This window comes from Rhipicephalus sanguineus, chromosome 6 (assembly GCF_013339695.2).
Source record: "Rhipicephalus sanguineus isolate Rsan-2018 chromosome 6, BIME_Rsan_1.4, whole genome shotgun sequence".
Taxonomy (NCBI): domain Eukaryota; kingdom Metazoa; phylum Arthropoda; class Arachnida; order Ixodida; family Ixodidae; genus Rhipicephalus; species Rhipicephalus sanguineus.
This window is the reverse complement of record NC_051181.1, coordinates 38,170,180-38,192,742: the sequence shown is the minus strand read 5'-3', so window position 1 is coordinate 38,192,742 and position 22,563 is coordinate 38,170,180. Positions and strand designations below refer to the sequence as shown.

Here is a 22,563-nt window from a genome sequence, read left to right as displayed (position 1 = left end):
TTTACACGGCATTTCAACCAGGTTGTGCTCCAAGATGGCTAACAAAGTGACGTCAATGAAAACTGCGATGCGGTCGAAGTGAATAGGGTTGCGTTGTTTGGGCTGTGAGGCACACGTTCCCTTCGAAGCGTCCTTGTAGGATGCAGACCACGTTCAGCAGGGACGCCGATCAGCATCCCTTGCGTCACTATAACGTCCCCACCACGTCACACAACATCACGGTACGTGGTGACGTCATTACGTCATCGCTTAGTAAAAAGTGAGCCGATCATGGAGGCGGTGCAGAACCAGGGAAGGTGCAGAAAGCTTGCAATGTATCCCGTCCTGGAGGCAGTCCAAAACCGCATTAGGTGCATAAAACTTTCGCAGGTGGACGGGGGAGAATGAATACATTGACGGAAAAGAAAAAGATGGCTTTCGCCTTCTCATTCGGATATACAAGGGCACATGTGTGAGAAGAACGCTGATGTTGTGATACTCGAGAAGTCGTGGTTCTTGCAATATTCGTCGTTATTGTCGCACAACATTTGCCTGCGGGCTAGTTCCGGTATGGCATCCTGCTTATTCCTCGAGTGAGGCGCCTTGAGGCATAATTTGTAACTCAGTAATGTGCACGTTCTTATTAGGCCGACTAACCATGCGGGCACGAAGGCAACTTAGCCTGCATTTTGCTCATGTGTAATTTGCGAACTTCCACTCCATTAGTTAGGTCTCCTTGGAATCTCGGTGATAAGTTACCAAAAAAAGTTGGCCGCGTATCTGCGTGCTTCGCTGTAAATGCCGTCTAAAGATGATAGAAGAGGCACTGCGTGAGATATGGACGCCATCTGGCAATACGTCGGGAAACATGAGTGCTGTGTTGCGGGCTGGTAGTCCCGGCGCAGCGGCAGGCGAAGACCGGCGGTGACCAACGCGACCGGTGGGGACGCCGGCCAGCCCGAACACGCTGTTTGGCGCGATGCGCCGAAGGAGAAGAAACGTCCGCACTCAACGAGTACTCTCCACAAACTCTTACTTACACGTCGCCTGGGTAAAACAGGAATGCCAGAGCGGAGCCCCCTGTCATTCGTACAATGCAATATAAATAATGGAAGCTTGAGCGAGTTGGTATGCGTTCATCTTTGTGGAACAGCGCTCACGAGACGACGACGAAGAAAGAAGGTACAGGACAGGCGCTGACTCGCAACTAAAGTTTATTAGGAAAGACACGCATATGTATAGGTGATGTGCAACAACAAAACAACAACTAAAAAACACCAAAAGCGAAAAAGACCCAAACAAGTCTCAGGCAAGCAAAAGCAAACAAAGCAGGTATCATACTCTGCAGGTGCTGCAAAGGTATGAAAATTCTGAGTCACTCAGCGAAATCGATGGCATGCTAACACACATATCTCCTTTTCTTCTAATGTGGAACGCCTCGATCACTTCCCTTGCTACCTGTTCTTTATGATGCGATAAAATCATTGTGTCACAGAAGAAGGGTGCGCAGCCGCATTCGTGGCAATGAGCGGCGAGAGAAAATGGCTTTGTTTCTGTCAATGATCGTTCGTGTTCACGAAGACGAACGTTAACGCATCTTCCGCTTTGGCCAATGTAAGTTTTTCCGCATGATAACGGTATTTGTTTTGGGTCTTTTTTCCGCATGATAACAGTATTTGTTTGGGTCTTTTTCGCTTTTTGGTGTTTTTTAGTTGTTGTTTTGTTGTTGCACATCACCTATACATATGCGTGTCTTTCCTAATAAACTTTAGTTGCGAGTCAGCGCCTGTCCTGTGCCTTCTTTCTTCGTCGTCGTCTCGTGAGCGCTGTTCCACAAAGATGTACAATGCAATACTGAACCGAAACCGAAACACAACATGAGCTTGTGCAGAGGGCACGGAGGAAGACAAGTTTCAGCGCAGTCGCATTTCCAGCGTACCTTAAGAAACTAGGGTTGTAACATTGTAGGGCGAGTAGGGCCAGAAGGACCGTCACGACGAAAACCTGCCTCCTCAGTCGTATTCGCCTGGAACGTTGGTGTGGCTTCGCGTTCCCTCCTCCGCTCCTGGCCTTTCCACAAAGCTACTGCCAAAGTACGAAGGCCCCTACCGCGTCCTACGTCAAGCATCCCCAGTTAACTATATGATTGAGCCTGTTCAATCATCTACGGACCGCTGTCGTCGCGGCCGCGAGACTGTTCACGTCGATCGATTGAAGCCGCATTATGACCCACCAGTTGTACCTGTTCCTTAGGTCGCCAGGATGGCTCCTTTTCCGCGGGGGAGTGATTTGTAACATGGTAGGGCGCAGACAAGAACGCCTGCGAAAGAAGAATACGAAGACGGTTGTTGTTGGCGCTCGCGCTTGCTCGGCTTGGACCGCTGATCGCTTCAGCTGTTGCAATCTTTTAATAAACGCGTTACTGTCTCAACGTTAAACGCATATCATCAAGGTCTTTAAAATTGCGTATCTATGTATTTTCAATTAAAGGAACAGACCACCTAATACTTACCTAATGATGTTACGCCTCAGATATGCGTAATATTTACCTTTTGATCGACAACGTTCACAAGTATGAACAGCCGTACCAGTTCAAGATGGGTGGGCGGTAAGCAAGTGGTTCAACTTTGGCCGGTTGGCTGAATCGGGTGACGTGCCGACAAACAGAAAGACAGAAAGACAGACCAAAATTTCTGCGTTTAAGTTCCCCAAGAAAGACTATCGTCTTTAAAAGTGTATGCGTTACACATGGGTTACAATATATAAGGTACATGCCGGGGTAACGGATAAACTTCCGAGGTAACCGATAAACGCATCCATTAGCAGTTTATTTCGGCAATGTAACCGATAGAACGAGAAGGAAATAATGAAAACATCAAAAATACGAACGATGTAACTGTTATTTTATCCGTTACTCACTTTTATCGGTATATTTATACGTTACCGTGGTAAGAGTGTACGTGTTCGCGCAGAGCGCTCGTGTGTCATTTTTTTGCGCTCGATTAATTTTATTCCAAAGCCGTTTCAATGTGATAGTTTTACTCCCGCGAAGGAGTGCTTTCACTCTACCGCAGGAGTAGCACTCTCCTTCACGAGGGGGCGTTGGATCACTCTCTGTCTTGAGAGAGTTGTTTAACCCCGGAAAAAGGAGTGCCCAGCCGGGCAGGCGAAAACTCTCGCAAAGGGCGTTGGGGCATTCCTTTTGTTCTAAGAGTGTGAAAGTTAACATGCTCACTTTCTCTCGAAATTCACGTGCAGATGTTGCATGCCCCTTGTACGCTCCAATCGACATCTCAGAGAGAAAGAGGGAGATAGCACCAATCAAAATTATATTTAAAGTCTGTATCGCCAGGAGCGCGTATCGAAGACAGTTGACCCGGCCTGAGGTTTAGTCCAGCCTTCAGTGCAATAAGGACATAAATAGTATATGACTCGCACCGTTCGCGCTCCTTTGCGCTGCAGAAACCACTCTGTAGGAGCGAAACGACGGGGAAATCAAATGGCTAGTCTTGCGGAATTTGTATGTCGCGACAGATGTAGATGCGGGAGCGAAGGAACATGTGCAAGATGATTGTTAAAGCGGGTGCGGAAGGCCGTATCAGACTGACGGATGTACTGATACTGCATACTCCACGCTCCATAAGGTGTACTATACTAGAGACGTTACCAGTCTTGTGGTTGCTGCGGCCGCGCCAACCCCGCAAACTTCCTAATGAATGAGCAAATCACACAAGCGTCTAGAAGAAAAAAACTACTGCAGAATGGGGTCAAACGTCCCAAACAGAATGGCTAAGCACTTCAACATTTTTACCAGGCATGGGGATGTCGCGCAGCACGGAAATTTGACTTGCGTGCAATGAATTAACTTATATGCAAATAAGGTTCTAACACCTTTAGCCCCACTGTCTGATGCTAGATCTGATAGAGCAAGCGTTTACCTAACAGAAAATATCTTGGCGTACCGTATTTTTCACTTCCATCTACATTTATTCAAAGAATTTATGAAATCATAATTTGTTTATTAGCACAAGTGCTTTCTTAGCTGTCATTTTGCATCACATACATTACCTAGGTCCCTGCACTTTCTTTCTGCTCTGGTCACTGCAATATGTATTTTGTAACGCGCTCCCAAAATAAAATTTCTGCTTTATTCTTCTGTCTGCTTTATTTCTACTACTGTTTACACATTTAGACGTTGCCAATGCGATTTTGAAAACAAATATATTATTATGTGGGCGTGCCTTGAGTATGCAGTACAAATATTCTGCTTACCGCTTAAGAAAATAGCGAAATTGAGTTTGCATTATAATAATGGAAACAATTAGGAGCCATCTTAAAGATGTTAAGAAGGGGATTCGAGAAACGTCGTTTTAATGAATGCTCCGTTTTACTCATGAGCGTCCCAACGAGGCATTTCAGGCAATTTTCTATAGGCACTGAATTTTCTATTGTCTCAATAGGTACTTCATGCTCATAGCTATTAAGGGCGCCGTCTGTGTTCTGTTTCTGTACTCATGCAATGTGAATGTTTGATACAAAACCACCTCTCTATTTTACTTATATTTGTTTTCCTGTTTTAGGGAGTCTTAAATATTTTTCCTATTACTAATCACCACGTAATAAGAGAGAGAATAAGAATAAAAGAAATGCGGAGAGGTTAACCAGGGCTGAGCCCGGTAGGCTACCCTGCAGTGGGGAAGGGGGGAGGGGGAAGGAAAGTTAGAAAAGAGGAAATGGGAGCTATAAGCAGCAATAGTGCGAATAGCGGCAGTGTCCTGCGACGCTTTGTGCAACTATACAATACGTCTGAGACATTTCTGTGTTCTACATGTTCTCTCGTTGAAGAAAAATTGCTAAAAGATTGCAGGTTAGTGAGCATATCAACAAAGAATCCCTTACGCCAGCAGCTAAGTAACATCATTGAAATTTATTGCAGTTTTACGTTATTACGTATACACCAGGAGACTCAAACTCAGCTTATAGCCGGCGGGCCGCAGTCGCGAAATTTAGCTCCAAGGGCCGGGAGAGTGAAGATGGTGGGGTCGGAGAGAGTTTGAACAAAATGACGTTGCCATTTGAAAGGATCCCATATCTCATATATAGGTCATTTCTGAACGGGATTTGGAGTCAGAATTCCAGAAACATCGATACCAATGTACAGAACGAGTGAAATCTGGACGTGGATTGAAATGTAGATCTATTGTTCCACGGTTATGTTTCAGCACATGGCGACCCCTTGTTCCTCACGAAAGAAATGCTTGAGACCATTCATGTCTGTGTAGCTCACGAACATACTTAATTAGAAAATAAAAACAAATGGTATGGAGACCGTCATGTGTGCCGGCCGCGCCGCTCGCGAATGGTCTCAAACCCCGTATACACCATGCGTTCCCTCCTTCCCGCCCCCCCCCCCAAAAAAAAACAGCGGCTACCAGCGTTGTTGCTGCTGTACGCCTGTCGGATATACGGTGTTGTGCAAACCTTCTTTTACCGACAAGGCAAAGTCCACACCGGTATTTACACCGTCGTGCGAAGGCTTCCTATTGACGTTATTGTGATTATATGGCAACCCGCTAGCTGGTCGACAAGCTGAGTAGCGACTTCCATCAAATGCAAAAATGACAAGCAAGAACCGCTGTCAGCGAAGTGTATAAAGAGTTGTCTTGTGAAGAAGCTAAAACAAGCCCCAATAAGTTGCTTTGGAAGGAAACTAATTCACTTTGAGCAAGAAGTGCAAAACTTTTGAGACATTAACAGATATTTCATTCAAGTGAAACAAAATAGGTCACAGTTCAGAAAATTTCGAGCAGACATTTTCGTGCATAGGTGTTTGCTGCTACAATATATGGATTTATAATGACAAATTTGAGAATGCATCGAAGTATCTTAAGATATAATTGCCAAGTATCGTATCGGATACAATTATTGCGGCAGTATATTGTATCTGTATCTCCAATACTTTTTGCATGAGTATCTTGTATCGTATCGCGATACAATTTCAAAGTATATTTGCCCAGCCCTGCCAGGTACTCTTCGAGTAGCTGGTAATGTTTTGCCAGCATAACATTGACCTACATGTCAATGTCGATTACTTTCAGCAGGCCGAACAATGCTCCTGTGATACTCTAAGATGTTGCTGTTGCTCCAAAAGAATCGTGTTTAAAGGAAAATTATTTTGTGGCTTTGCTTAACACTTTCTGCAAATTGTTTCAGATCCTACAGAAAAAGAAGCAGTTGTCTACTGCACTGACTACGAGAACTCTGTCGTCACCAGCGTGGAGTTCAGCGATCAATGTATGTCGTGATGAAATAAGTGTACTTACGAGAGATAAACGGTTGGCTTCAAGAATTGCCAATTGCCGTGTGACGGCATAGTGAAGCAAATGGCACGCGTATTGCCATATTTGCTGAAATGTGCCATCGCTGGTTTACTGTCATGTAGAGCTTCCTCTGTGCTGGGTGAAAGGCCAGAACGCCCGTGTGCTTAGATTTACGTACACATTGACGAACCCCTAGTACTCGTAATCAATCTGGAGACCCCACTACGGCGTCCCTGACAATCAGCTGTCTGCTGTCTTTCGGCAATTCTGCTGTCTTTTCGGCAATTTCTCAGAATGCGGTCTGCTTCTATTGTCTTTTATATAAACAGAGACGACCTGGAAGCTTTGGTCGGAGTCATACTTGATGGAGTCAGTCGCGTCGTTGGAGTTATGTATTAAACAAGGGTTCTTCAGTAGCAGAATCGTAAGCTTGGCTTGTAAAAACAAAGCGTTTGACTTCTGCCATGTGCCACTTTCCGACAAAGTCGCCCTCTATTGTACGTCACGTTCATGCGTGTTTACGGTAAATGTACGTTCAGGTGCTCTCGCTTGCATTTTATCGAAGTTATATGCTCTAAGTGCTATCTAAGAGCTCTCGCTTACATTTTATCTAAGTTATATCTGCTGCTAAGTTGAACTTTGTTAAGCATGCTGTCCTCTGTCGCTTCTAAACTGCAGAATTTTTCAAGCTCTCTGAAGCTGGATCAGACCAAGGTCTTCAAATTCATTCGTTATGCGGATATTTCCTTATAATGCATTCATCGTTTGCCGGATCAGGTAGATACAGATGTTTTCATGTTGCCAAGACTTCAGGATTGAGTGCCTTCCTTCCTCTGGGCGGGACCCAAGAGCTTTCAAAAAGCGGCATTTCCGTTTTTCTTTATCTGCACTTCACTTGTCAGGTCGGCGTAAATGTTGGAACTACGATTCGCGAGAAAACAAACCACCCTCTCCGAACAACTCAGCACAGTCTCAGTTACAGAAAATGGGCTTTGCTAACGTGTGCTTTAAAAGTGTGCAGGAAAATAAAATCGCGCCGCCGTTTCATGGAACCCAGCGATGCTTCCCAAGGCGAGTGGTTGTCGCAGGCTTGTTATCGCTTCTTAGAAGGATCGATAGCGGATCGCATTCCAAGGGATTTCCGGAAAAGAACAAGCACAGAGCATACTGTTGATCAACATGTTGTAAAACAAGTAGTCGGTTCAATTGGCATATCTTGGGCTGCCCATGCATGCCAAGTGATAAGATAAAACTGTCTCGACGACTTTTTGCTTTCCTTGTTTGCTATTTATGTCACATGGTTCACTGAATGTATAACATATCATTGGAATCATGAAATAAAACAAAAACTGTTGTTAGCACTCACCCCGTCTTTTCTACCTGTCTACCCAACCGTGTTTCTATTTATACTGAGTTGCGCTAAACGCTCAAGGATCATGTTTATTATGATTTGTACTTGCTTAACAAAAGAAATGTAATCAAAAGGCCAGTTCATTTAGCCGATCTGTACTGAAGTGTGCAGCAGTGGCAGGAATACTGATGTAATACGTGCCATTTCGTTCTAATACAATTCTTCTTACCAGTTTGTGTCCTGTGGACTCGGAGACAAGTTAAAGATGCGGTTCCTCAGAACTGCATCGACTACTTCGTTGACATATGCGACGCCACAGTTCCTAAACACAGTCGTGACCTTTGTGCGGACGGGCAAGGCGACTATTAATTGCACAGATACCATGATATTCAAGCACCCAATAAAGAGACGTTGGCACATCGCTGCCTACAAGATCCTAATATAGCACTACTGGACAAACTCAAAGGTCGAAGCTTCATACCAGTAATATACAGGTTAAGGACAAATAAATATTATTCATACTGATCATCTCTTATGCTTCATTTGGCGCATCGAAATTGTGAATTTAGGATATAAGAGGCCATCTAAGCATTGCTGACACAAGAACACGATATCGAGACACTTTCTACAACAGCTTTGTCGCATCTTATGCGCGCTAAAAGACGCCTGTTATATAAGTATGCGTCGCAGATCAACAGAATGTAGCAATCATGTTTAATTATGTTCACTGATGACAAAAAACGTGGTTGCGTGACCTTGCGATATCACAATACGATGCGCTGCAGAGGTGCCTTATTTGAGCATCTTTATTCTTTGTTTGCTTTTTCTGGTAATTGCGCTTCGCACCTATTGAATCACAGTGTGCTTTAAATCTAGTTCGAGGAGGGTGATGGTAATTATAAATGTGCACGACGTACGCATTGCACACTGCCAGGTGTTATTTCGATTGACACCAACATTTGGTTGCAGTGACGAAGACTCGCAATGACGAGTTTGCTATCTGGTATTACATTGCCGTGAAAGCTGGAAGGACGGTCTCAATTACAAATCGACTACGCCTTCGGTAAAGCGACGTACGAAAAGCCACTGCCCGAGTCGTTGTTTGGTGGCGGAACTTCCATGACTGCAACCATTGACGCGACCGCTGTCCGCTATGGACATGTCTCGTCCTTGTTCTAACTTCGCTCTTGTCTTGATTCTCGTGGGGTCGGTCGTAGTACTACGGTATGGCGGTGGTGCGGCTGAGTGCCTAGCTATTTCCTCTTGGTGATGCAATCCAGGACGTCCTCCTTCGTCGCATGGTTGTTGTGAATAGGCCTCATACTATGCTTTCCCATCATGGTCTTCAGTTTCGCCTTGGCCAGGAAAGGATGGCGATGTCGGCATGCTAGTGCATCTTCAGTGACGGTTGTAGAGTGCTGGTAAGGACGAGGACAAAAGGATGCGCAGCGGGCACTCGACGTTTAATACCTTCACCAAACTGAACAGAATCACCTTCAGAAAATAGCGCCAACGTTGACGTGAATCATAATGTAAGCCAAATAAACTGTAGCGAAGTACAAAAGCCTGTAAAACAAGTCATATGCGGTGGCTCCACAACGGCCCTGAAGCCTGTCGCACGGCTACATTAACTCCTGCATTGGCACTATTGGAGTTAGCCTAAATCATCTTATTCCGTAAAACTAGTTTTGTATGCTGTCGTAGGGGCAGGTTACTTCCGAGTGGTCAGTTGGGGTGGTATTCTGTGAGTGCCCACTAAGTAGACAGCCCGTTTCAGCGTCCCCTAATAGGACAGAGATCGAAGCCGGGATTCACTTTTGGGATTCACAATTGACAATGCGTCGCCCTTCAGCACAAACTCAGTTTTTCAGCGAACGATGGCAGAGTGGGGCTGTTTACAAATGTCTGTGTTGTTTTCGAGTGGCATAGAAAGCTCTGAAGGACGCGTGGGAAGCCCTTTATGAGAATCGTATATGCTGATCATTGTCATACTGTTTTGGTATACACCCAGCTCTGTTTCGCCACATCACGGGAATTAACTTTCAAAGTATTAGAATAATCTATTTTTGGCCACAGTATTGTCAATAGCTTTGTCTTCGTTGCTTCATGTTCTTTTTACTTATGTGCCCACTCATCGTATCAACCATGTTGCGGCCAAGCCTGCCAACAGAATTCGTAAATTTGAAAAATTACGAGCCGCATGTGAACTTCACTGCGTGCCGCTAACGTTTTTACTACTGAAGAAATATATCGGAGGCTGTGAACGTAGTCATCACTACTCAGAGTGACAGGACCTGTAACGGTTATAACTGGGGCATGTGACGGGTGAGTAGACGTTGCAGCACTGCAGATATGCTGTAATTTTTAAGTCGCTAGAATATATAAGTAAAATAATATTTTCTTGATTATGCTATAACAACGGTTTTGTGCTACGTCGTGGCCAGCGTACACGCAAGCAGTAGGGTGTAACAATCTGGCTTCACAACATCGATTATACGCTTAAGTTATTAGCTAGTCATGGGTAGGACGTGTGCCATCCAAACTATCTCCATAAATCGCCTTAAAGTTGCTCTTAGAGCATATGCCGCTTTGAAGCCTCGATATTCTTTGCGTGCTTGTACGTGCGTGTGTTCTCGTTTATGGTTTGATCATATATTAATATATCAAAATTAATTGCGGTATGTACTGCGGCGGGAATCACATGGTGTAATAATTATCGATTATTTATTTAGCGCAAGAATGTGGTGCTGTATCATTTCACTTTATTAACGCGATAGCGTTAAAAAAGCTGGTTTCGCAGAAATGTCGGAGTCGACGTCGGTGTCGTGGGCTGGGAGCGAAAAATCATCGTGGTCCGCAAACGAATAAATAAATAAATAAATAAATAAATAAATAAATAAATAATAAATAATAAATAAAAATCACCTTCGATTCGGCTGCGAATTGAAACCTAGCCTTGTGAGCGGCAGTCAGGCGTTCTACCACAGAGCCACAGCAAAGCTTGAAACGGCTTCAGGAGATAATAAAACCTGAACAGGTGTCCTGAAGTGCCAGGAGTTCCCGTAATACGTGTAATATTACGTTGCAGGAATCCCGCCAGGTGTCATACCATGTGAACTGCCCAACGAGTGGGTGATCGCGCACATCTCACGTGCATACACATGTAAGTTTAAAACTACAGCACAAAAGAATTTGTCGCAATTGTGACTGAAGTTCTACGTGCCATATCTGCGATTAGAATATGACGCACGTTGTAGAGGTGGGGGGGGGGGGGCGAAGGAGATTTTGACCACCCCTGTTTTTTAACATGCACTTAAATCTGCGTTCACGGGCCTCTAGCATTTGCGCCTTCATAGAAAATGCGGCCGCCATCCCAGGGATGGAACCCAGCGACATTCTGGTCAGCAGCCGAACACCACATAAACTGTACCGCCGCGTCGGCGACAGCGCAAAGAAAACCACCCAACTTCAGCGATTTCGTAAGCAAAGAACTCATTTTTCTGTATTACGTGCAATGTAGGAACTTAAGCCGTTCTGTTTTGAATGTGAAGACGATAGTATCGCAGCTCGATTTAAGTGAGCTCGTCAAGTTTATTACTTCCATGATCATTTACTTCAACTTACTTCAATGATCATAACTTTGAGAACGACTACAGCAAGCTTTCATGGCATTTGCCGGGTGGCAACTTCTACAGAGGATAATTGCAGTGAAAATTTAGTTGCAGTTTCCTTTCACAGACCACTATACGGCATTGTAGGCCCTAATACCTAAGGAAACACTTCCTCTGTGCTAAAATAGTGACACCAGCTGATGAACAGTTGCAAACATCACTTCTTGCAGCTGTAAGATTGCTTTCATCTATAATAATTTTAAATCAAGACATATACCTAATTTCCGTGTACGTCCAGAGCCTTTAATATGATGGCCACACAATAGTGATACTGGATCTGGCCGTCAAGGGCATAGCTGGGACAGGATGAATTCTCTTGAAAGTAGTGAGAATAGACAGTCATTTCTTTGCCGTATGATCCAAACAACCCGATATTTGGAAAACATATGGATCAACCACCTAAGAATATGCATATTTTGACTCCTGTCACAGAAAAATATTTGCATAATATTTTTTATATATCTGCAACATAGTTTGCATGTATTGCGTTGCCTACCACACATTCAGCTTTTTCATGTTTTCTCTCTGTGTTTAAGGCTTCATGAAAATTATAAATCTTCATTTCACAAATGGAACATTTCAATCTGTGAAATAGAGTGGCTGCAACCCAGCACAAACCACTGTTTAAAGACGGAAGTTCATGGAAGATGGAAGCTAACAAGACTGTTAGCGCTACTATTATTCTTCTTGTATAGTGTCATTTATTGTACAATGCGCTTCGCCCAACTGCTTGGTATTACGAAGGTGCAATGCAATAACCTTCAAGCTTCTGAATAATTCTGAAAATATATTTTCGCTTCTTCGACTTGCAATAAATGATGCGTAAAGTATACTTTGTGCTCATAGTGAAAGTTACGATACCGGGGAACCGCGGCATGCTAGTCACAATGGGATAATTGTTTGAAAAGTTGAACAAGAGAATATTTGTTTCGGTTTTGGCAACTTGTGGCCGTATTATATCATTCATGACAAAAAATAAAAAACAACACAACAGGTTCTTGTTATGGTTGTCACATGATAGCGTCTTTGCAATGCAAAACTGCATTGCTCTAGATCATAAATATGCAACAAAATTTGACAACTACCTATGCTACTGCATGAATACTGGTGTAATTGATCAGCACTAACCACTGTATTGAACAGGGTTGCTGAACAGGGGCTTTATTTTGAAGCGACTATTTTTACACATATCACTTTCAGTGCGCATTCATCGGCTGGTTGGGCATAGGCGGGAAAGTAGACGCTTAAATCATTGGCCACGCGAGATTGTGCGTGACGCAAAGCGACACCATCGCCAAAATTGATCATCTCAGAATACAGCCCCAGCAGTGTACTTTGAACTCAACCGAACGAAAAATAATCCTGCACATATCTGGCCTGCTACTGTACACCTATGCGATGCAATGACTAAATTTTCTAAACCACCATGTTACCCATTCGAAGTCAATAAGCACCGCAGATGATTCTGCACAATAATTAGTTGATTACGTGATTTTTATTTTATTTATTTATTTTTACATACTGCAGCCTCAATGAGGCTATTGCAGGAGTGGGAAAAGAAAACAAAACAATAACAGCAAATCAACATTCATGAACATGCTTCCAGAAATTCTTTGATTGGTAAGCAACGCACACTTGCGGGCAACAAATTCCAGGCTTCTATAGTTGCAGGAAAAAAGCTATATTTGAACATGTCAGTGCGGGTGAAAAAAGTTGTAATGTTAAGGGCGTGGTCGCTCCGCGTAGACAAAGGTCTGGAGAACTTAAGATAACTGTCTAGAGTGTCGAGGCGGGGAGAATTGATTACATTGTAAAGAAATTTCAGGCATTCAACGTGGCGACGCTTCGCAAGTGTAGTCAGACCTAGCTGAGGAAGAAAATTCGACGGAGAAAAATCCCTGTCATATCAGTCACAGCAAGAAACAACGTCTTCAGTTTTGGTTCGATGCGGTGATCTTCATCAATAAATTTTCCCAATTTTATATATACCACGCGGTGCAATAAAAATAGCACAAAAACAATAAAATTGGGCATAGATATAACTTCTAAAGTCGTTTCTAAGAGCAAGTAATACACAAATTCGCTTTACGATCTCACACCTCGAACAGCCACTAGCATCAACGATAGTTTTAATAGTGTATTCCCTCAAAACCGGGACGCCATGCTCCTCTTCCCACGAGCATGATGTCATTTAAGAGATCAGGAAGCGGAAGTCTCTAATATCATGCATAAAAACGTAGGGTATGCGCAAAAAAAAAGAAGCGTGTCACAAGGCACCGGTGAGATTCGAACTCACGATCTCCTGTTAACTAGACAGGCGCTTTAACCAACTAAGCCACAGCTCCGACACGCGCTGCCGCATGCGAAGCCCACCTTTGAACCATCAAGAGTTGCGAGAGGACGACCTATTTCCAGCGCGTGATATGCATGAAGAACAGGACGGTGGCTCTTATCTGCCACTTCAGGCATTATGGGGGTCACGTATCAAATGGAGCGCACGCGGAAAATGCAGTAAATGGAGGATTCGGCGACTTTACCTGGAAGAACATAATATTTAAAAAGCAGAACGAAGGAGAGCACGGCCTGGATATCTAAAGACATGGGTAAAGGGAACAGAGCATAAAGATCTCATCTAAACTTTAAAGTACCAAGTCTTTCTCATGAATCATAACTTGTGGTGTAATTTAGACAATTCAATGCCCTTAGCTGCTCTTCGTGATCACAAAAGTATGCTACTATACATACCTACATCGCTACTTCTGTTACTGTCACTATTAGTCGGAAGTGTCGTAACGATGGCTATATGGAGGAAGCTTCACGTTCGGCGTACAGCGTTTTCACACTACGGGCAACGGCCGTGGTGGATATTCATTGCCTTCGAAATATTTGTTAGCTTGTTCGACCTTATCAGCTATAGTTAAAAAACAAAATGTTTCTAGTGAAATGACCAACGTGGTCAATTGGGATCGCGATTGTGGACTATCGAGAGTGGTTTATGGGCTTTCCATATGCTGCAGAAGTGATCAATACGCGCTGATTGCTTTGAAATGGTGCACAGACAAGCTTTCCTTGATGTGTATTTTGTGTCAACCCCTTTTACAAAGAAATAATGCAAATAAATTTCAGAAGTTAGAGACACCATACAACAGTGATGGAATCTTTTTTTTTTTTTGACGACATAGGCTTGCCCTTGAGGCATAATATTTTTTGTGTATATTTGTAATAAATGTGTGCCATTAGGTCGGTGTTGTGTATGAAGTGAAGGAGTGTCTTGTGGAATGTGTTGTCATGTATCAATCGGCCATAACTATTTGTGTCACTGAAGCGAAGGCAAGCTTGCAGGAGATGACGGGAGCGTTCCGACCATAACCCTTGGCATGTCCATATAAGATAGTATGCGTCTGCTTGCGTCACCGGAAGAGAACAGTACGAAATCAAATACGTTAGGCCTTACGTTAGCTGGAGAAAGACACCAGTTTATATAATACAGCAAACAAGGGTAGCAGTTATCAGAGTTTTGCATTTGGTGCAAAAAAAAAACAAGCAGGCTTTGTCATGTGGTGTATAGAGACACAACCGTTGGCCTATTACAGTTACAAAATGGGCGCCTAGAGGAGAAAAGTGCAGCCGGATTACGGCAGATTACTCAGCTAGATGATATTGAGATATAGATGGAGATATAGATGGTGTATAGCACATTGCTAATCTAGATAACTGGAGAAGTAGCCGCCTTGTGGCAAAGGTACACTGTAAGCATGATGTTGACAGAGTGAACAGTTATCTCTAGAAACAAGAATGTGTGCCGTTCGTCTATTCAGAAGTTGCCTAATAAACGGCAAACAGCTTAACGATGGCATCTAAGAACGAGTTGTGACGACGTAAATATTCAGGATCAACCTTCAAATCAATCGCGAAGCAGAAAAATGCAATGACAAGTGTCCCGTTTAAAACTGCGTGTCACTGCCTGCATTTGGTACTATGCCAGCGCGATCAGCGGAATCGCCTTGCGGATTCATGTATGACCTAGAAGGGCGACAGGGATATCACTGGTGGAAGGGTATAGGCTAGTAATTAAGCGATCAAGCTGAAAAAGCTTTTTTGACGTATTTATTAACATTGCAAGTAAATATTGGACGCCGATTCTTTATCTATTTTTTTGTATATTTGAAGAGAGGAGTTCCTGCTGTCTTCTGCGAACTAAACAAGACATCTTGTTTATATTTAGCCAAATTGTGTAGCACCTCATCGATGACTTGTGGGAAAGTTTAGTCTACGGGTCTACGGTTACTTATCAGCCACTCTAAACTTGCGTGTACCAGCTCTCCGTAGTGTAAGGGCGTTTACCGAGCTTTGTAACATTTACCCCGTGGTTGTTTTAAAACTCTAGTCTTTTCCTGATTGGTGAAATCGGAAGCACAATTCTTGTGCTGTTGATTTCTACATAAATTCATTTGCCTGCATACGGTCGCTGCAGAAACAAAATACTCCGCGGACTCTTTAAAAGTGTTATTCATTCGGTATTCGTCTGATATCGTCCACAAAGAACGTCCAGACACGGCTTCTTTATGTAGCTGTACTAGTCAGAGAGCAGTGGCCAAAACGTTGTGGTTGCAGGCTAAAATGCGATATTTACAAACGCTGAAGGCACGTTTTATTACGATCTTAATGGGTCATACGAGATGGTTTGCTCATACACCATATTTGTTGGACTATACATTACGGAGCAAATCTTGAGTGATGTCTGGAGATGACCGCTGGTCAGTGAGAGCGACGGAATGATACAGAGCTGTGGTAGACGTAGCCGAGGACAGCACAGGGTTAGACGTACTGATGAAACCAAGACGGTTGTAGGCCTTAAAGGGCAGCAGCTAGTGCAGGATAGAGAAATTGAACATCATTGTAAGAGGTCTCCGTCCTGCGGTGAATATAAAATAGGCTGAATATGGCGATGACGATGAAAACAACATTTAGAACATTAGAGCAGAGCTGTTATGGTCGAAGCTTGCCGTGTGTTGTTAATAGAAAATTATCATCATCATGAATGGGTACACGCTCAATCATCACCCAAGCATTCTGTACAGATGGTTAACAAGAGTAGCTGAAACGTAGTGGGAGTTTACCAATTTTGGTTGTACATACGCGCTATAGAAATTTTACAGCAGAGTTACAGCAGAGCTGTAACATGGCCTGCCATGTTTCACAGACAGAAAATTATCATCATCATGAGGGAGGTGTGAGAGATATAAGGCGCGCTTGTAAAGCCTCGTCCATGGGCGTCGGTGGCGCAGGGTCTCAGAATGTAATTTAAAGTCCCTGCACCACCGCCCTCATGCAACACGTTGTCATGTTGTAAAATGCTTTCAGAGATCTATGGAAGCAGAAAATACGAACGCGAATAAATAAATCTCGCAATATTTGCATATAAAAATTAAATGTGGATGGGGTTTGCTATATGCCTATTCTTCAATCACTACGTTCATCATATTTCTAGGTATATAAAAACAATGTCTCTTTCGCGTGAAACCTGTACACAAGTGATCTTACCGCACTGAAGGCATGCAAGAAGGGTATTTTCACTTGGTGGACTTATTCGTGGCGAATCAGCAAATAAAAACTGGCGCATCGAGAGCGATGGCAGCGAAAACACAGCGCAAAAAAGGTGTTATTAGTGTGACCTCCGTATTGAAAAAGACTAGTTATGGTTGCGTTATAATGTACGTGACGGAGCTAATTGTGTCAGTGGGCCGACGTAACTTCTCATTTGCAAGACTCATTACCTTTGTGTTTTCGTAAGAAAATTCGGAAGATCAGTGGGAAGCGTTGCTGGCGTCACTAGACCTTGAGGACCTGCTCTGGCTGGTGGTCAGGGCTCGGGCATCAGCTGCAAGCCATGGCTACCTGGAATAAGGAAGTCACCCACCTCTGGGCGAAGAGAACGCGCGCCTGGTCGGACAATAAAGTTTAATTCTCTCTCTCTCTCCCTCTACGTATCTCCCTTTGCCCACTAGAGGCAAAATCCGCTAGCAGTTACAGGTGGGGAAGATATGTCGCAATGATGAGCAAAAGCTTGTATTTACAGATTAAACGAACTGCAGCCTAAATAATCAAGATGGCTGACCAACGCAATCGCGCACCGGCCATCCTCTCCAGAACTTCTGCTTCCAGCAGCCTCTCTCAGTAACAGCTGGACCTATGTAAAGTTGCATACATAGGGCGCCTTTACATGAGGCGCCTACGAAAATGAAAAAGCAGAATAGGACAGGACAGCAGGGAAAGGAGAATGGGAAAAGGGCCAAACAAGGGTACATGAAAAGGCGACCACCGATTTTCCCGGGGGTGCCGTCTACGTGAAGCGCGGGCCATAGAGGTGTTTTTTTAAGTTTCGTACGAAAATGGTGCGTCCTCTATAGGACATTAAAGGTTAAATGCGCAGGACCATGCGAGGCGGGTGTAAGAACCTTGTTTTAGCTCGACTTCATGGTTACTCACCAAATGCTAGCCAACGTGAACGCCCTGGCTCAACGACACCGCCTTAATATCATCCTGATTTACAACAATTTAAAGTCCTTTACCGTGAGGTTCATGCGTGATCTAAAAAATATGTTCTTTATAGTCTGTGTGGAAATTGAAATCTAATTTTGTGACTGGCCATATGACTTCCGCCATGAAATACAGCCCCGTAGGAAAGTTCACCGTCAGGTACAAAGGTCTGCAGCAATGTACATACCTGTACAGTATGTGTGCATAACGTAGGCATTATATTAGGGCACCTTAGTTACCTAATAGTTTACAGTCTCATGAACGATAACGCCGAATAAATTCTGTTAGAGCGTGCGAAATTGTTTCCCATACAGCATTGCGCTGACTTTGATTATAGTATCGAGCAACATAGTTCCGTCGTGACTTAAAGCTCCGTAATGGTGTTTATTGTAAAGTGCAAGCCCGTTACAGCTTCCGCAATGTCGTTTTTAAACAGCTTGTGTGCGGGCTGTCAGTATAGCATCTTATTGTCGTCCTAATTTACAGCCACGCAAATATGTTTAAAGCCAGGCCTAAGCGTGATCCAGTATGCATTTTTTACAGCATGCGTATGACTTTAAAACCTGACATGACAACACCTCAGTTACAACATCATTTATAGGCTGCTTTTATGAAGCACATTCGTGCTTCAATCTTTTGAACTGTACAGATAGTTAACCGCCGCTATGTTTTCATGCAAGATTTCGGATACTTTCTGGTAAAATGTGTTCTTGCCTAACCCATATGAGATAATTCACTCATCGAAAAAATTATGTTCATAATTTTCTTGAAGCAAAAGATGTTTTCATAGATCTGTTAATTATTTTATACTGGAAATGTATAGCCCGGAAATTGCCCTCTCAACATTTATTTAATTCGTCATCTTTACAGATGTTTATATTTCTCTGGAATTCCAGCGCCTGATTTCACAACATAAGCACACGTACTAGAACGCGCGATAGCTGATGGAAAATTGTTATTATCGATTTTAAAGAAATCTCATTAAGAAATTTTTACTACGCTGTGTGTAACTCATAGATGCTATTAAGCACGAGCATCGCTTGGCTTCTTTTCTGACAAATTAGGACGTTGAAGCGATCAGAGTGCAACAAAATAAAAACAGGATGAATAAGATGCGTTAAACTCGATGTAATGTATATGTGATATTTTCGTTGCAGTTGCCAGCAACGCCAGCCGAAGACTCCAGGCCCAGGAATTACTCCTCCAGTGTCTGCCACGTGCACTGTATGTGTGAGACTGGGTATCACGCACGTAATTAAATAAGCTCCACTTTCGAGATGAAAGTCGCACACAGAGTCAACGTAGCCGAGCGTACACGCTTTGAAATTACCTTCGTACAATGTTCGTCACGCGTCCACACACTTCCTCAAATGTCATCTGTCACACAGGGCGGTTAAGGTTGTCACAGTATAAATTCCATGTACCCCATTATGGTGGCATTGGCATGGCAGGTATCACAGACAAAAGTAGCAGAAAAACAAGTGAAATGAAGTACAACTTCTCTCTCAAGGGACAGAAGATCCACAATCTAGCAAAGTCTGCATTTCTTCCCTTTCTGTTGATTCTAGTACAACGTTGTTAAGGCAGCTTACGTGAACTTCATCCTGGCAGCTATCTTGATCTGCAAAGTCGTCAGTAAAGTAGTCCCTCCGAAAAGACCCCGTCTTCTAAGCTACCAGGATGTGGATGCCTTTAAGGTAAGGAGCACAAAATGAAAACTAAATTAGTCCAACATTTAGGCGTTTTACATAACGCCGCTTGCCTTCGGAACAACGCTTGCCTTCGGAACTGTCATTATGCATTAGCGAGCCAGGTTCCTTCCGATGCGGCTGCGCAGCTCAGTAGTTTCGTTTCGACTCGATATGCATAGCACGCGCACGTGCCTTCAGAACTGCGTGGACGCTGCCTATGATCGCGTCGTTGGCGACCGCACTTTCGTGCACAGCGATACGGCACTCAGTATCTTCGTTTTGACTTGGTCCTATGCGCGCACAATCTCACAAATCTCACACATGGCGGAAACAAGTAGAGATAGAGAGCTTTCAGCCGCGGTCCGCATGCTCGAATGAAGGTCTCTTGCTACATCGCGGTGGGCGAACGATCAGTTTATGGTCATTTTACCCGAGAAAAATTATCGTCGCGTCAGCGTGGTGATGTTGGCGGTGGTGTTACATAATGAAGAAGGGGTGCAGAGCACGTTTCGCGATAATTTAGGCACAATGCGACAATGCGTCGCGTTCCAATTGTGAAAGAAGTCGCGCCATGGCGGAAATTGCAATTTCGGCACTGCATTTATTGAAAACAAGAACAGAATTTGCGTATTCATGCGGGAAATAAGAGTGTATTGATGTAAATTACAATTTCTCATTGTTTTCTTTCTGCTCTTGATGATTCGACATTTGGTTAATTCGGACATTTTTACCGCTCCCGTGAAATCCGAATTAACGAGCTTTTGCTGCACAATATCCTGCAGCGTTGGTTCATTGGAGCATTTGTATTATTGTTTTTTTACCGGTATACAGGGTGCCCCAGCTAACTTTAGTCAGAGTTTAAACATATGCCAACGAATTCAATGACGACGTGACGCATGTTGCTGACCATTACCTGGAGTAAATCAATTATTTTGTGTTCTCATTAAATGCACTTGGCAAAATGCACTTGGCCACTTGGCAAAAAACTCTAATGAGAAAGTTGTAGGTCGTTTTGTAAAACGTCCGATTATGAAGTTTCTATTTTTCTATCTATTAAGTATCAGTGATTTTCTGCTTACTACATATGCCCGCGAAACACAGAAAAAAATACCACGTGACATGCCCGCTTGCGCGCCAGTGCGCGCGATTACTGTAGTGCTCCCTAACGTTCCGCATGCAAGCGACCATTGCATTTGCCCGGTTGTGTTACCTCGACAAGGCAGCGAGGGTAGTGGTGGCTGTGCGACGAACACGTTTTGCTAGTGCAACACACGCGGCAACCGCTGCATCTGCTTATCGCTGTCATGAACTGGCTGGAGGGAAGCATAGGATTTGTACACGGAACTTTGGGGAGCAGTAGAATCACGGAGCGCATAGGCGCGCAAGCGGGCATGTCACGCGGCTTTTTATTTTTTATTGCGATAGCAATTATATGGACAGTCTCGGCTGGATTTTGCCGTCGCCGTCGCCGCCGTCATGCACCGTATATGTATAAGTATGTATATATATATAAAAGCCCCAAAGAAAAATAATTCAGAAAAATGCTTCCGAATCGCGGAATCGAACCAGGGACCTCTTGCTCCACAGCGAGTGGCGCTAGCCACTACGCCACGAAACGCAGATCCTCCACGTAGGTAACGGCGAGCGTTATATACACACCCTTTACCGCTGGACGGACTCAGAAACGGCTGCGCTTATAAGCGTTTCTTCATTACCAGCGAGATGGCGTTAGGAGCGCGACAGGCGCATTTAAAAGTCGTCGGCGAGCTCGCTCGCTTCTTCAGGGAGAACCTTGCCCTTCCGCTGTCTGCTCGCGCGGTTTTCTTGTGCTGAGGGGAAGAGGGATGTTTCACGCTTTCTCCGTGATGTCCGCGCTCATGTTACGGAGCGTACGAAAGCCACTCGAGCTCAAGGGACGCCGCTAAACGAACAAACAGAAGATGAGGGCGAACTATCAAGTGTCACAGCTCGACACTTGAAGCACGCTAGTTTCCTTCGCTGCTTCGGCCGCCTTTGCAACAGGAGCGCTGTTCAAACTGAGAGTATCCATTGGCGAGCGTCACTTCATAAGTTCATATAGCATTAGTTTCTTGCTATCGCATTCATTGCTTCGGCCTTGCGGCGAAACTGTGATATTTATTTTTTTTTTGCTGATGAACTTCAAAGACGAACGGATTGCCGACGACTGACGCTTTTGCTCGAGGCTATTGTTGCACTGAGTGTGTCCCTTCATTTCTTTCTGGGCACAAGTTCGCCCAATAAATGTCGCGAGACTGACCCTTACGTTTGCCTGAATGATGCTTCGCAGAATAAGAACGTCCCAGTCGAAGCTCTTGAAGGCGAAGCGCTGTCATGTGCAAATCCAAACAGCAAGACATTGAAATATTTATCAGAACTCTAAGGATGCATTTGCCAATCACTTCAGACCAATCTACATTAGTCCACATCATGCCATCATGATCCATGGACATACTCGCGAAGAAGCAAGGCTGTTGTACCGTATTGGAACCGGCTCCGCGTACACCCTGACTTGGTTTTACAGTGCAAGCCAGGGGCGTAGCCAGAAATTTTTTTCGGGGGGGGGGGGGGTTCAACCATACTTTATGTATGTTCGTGCGTGTGTTTGTATGTGTGCGTGTATATATGCGCAAGCAAAATTAAAAAATTTCGGAGGGGTTTGAACCCCCCCAACACCCCCCCCCCCCTGGCTACGCCCCTGGTGCAAGCTGCTATGAACTCACAACAACAGCCCATTTTGCTGACGTAGTGTTCCACCGTTACCACTGACGCTATCACGCACAGTGAGAAAACAACCAAGTGTCGAGCGGGAATCGAACCCAGGCCATCTGCGAGGCGCTTCAATACTCTACCACAGATAAACGCCCGTGGTTGAGACCTCTCGGCAAAAACACCATGTACAGGCGTCGTGTTAGTAGAGCAATCATGTTAACAGATGTAATGTTGCGTGGCAAAAGACTAATATCGTACCAATGTGAATTGCGTAACGAGTT

At 44.1% G+C, this 22,563-nt stretch overlaps 1 non-coding gene across 1 annotated transcript; it reads right to left on the bottom strand.

Annotated features, from left to right (window-relative positions):
* Positions 1-13,592: 13,592 nt before the first annotated feature.
* Trnat-agu (transfer RNA threonine (anticodon AGU)) lies at positions 13,593-13,666 on the bottom strand. Its single transcript has one exon. It is a non-coding gene; the product is annotated as a tRNA-Thr (tRNA).
* Positions 13,667-22,563: the final 8,897 nt, after the last annotated feature.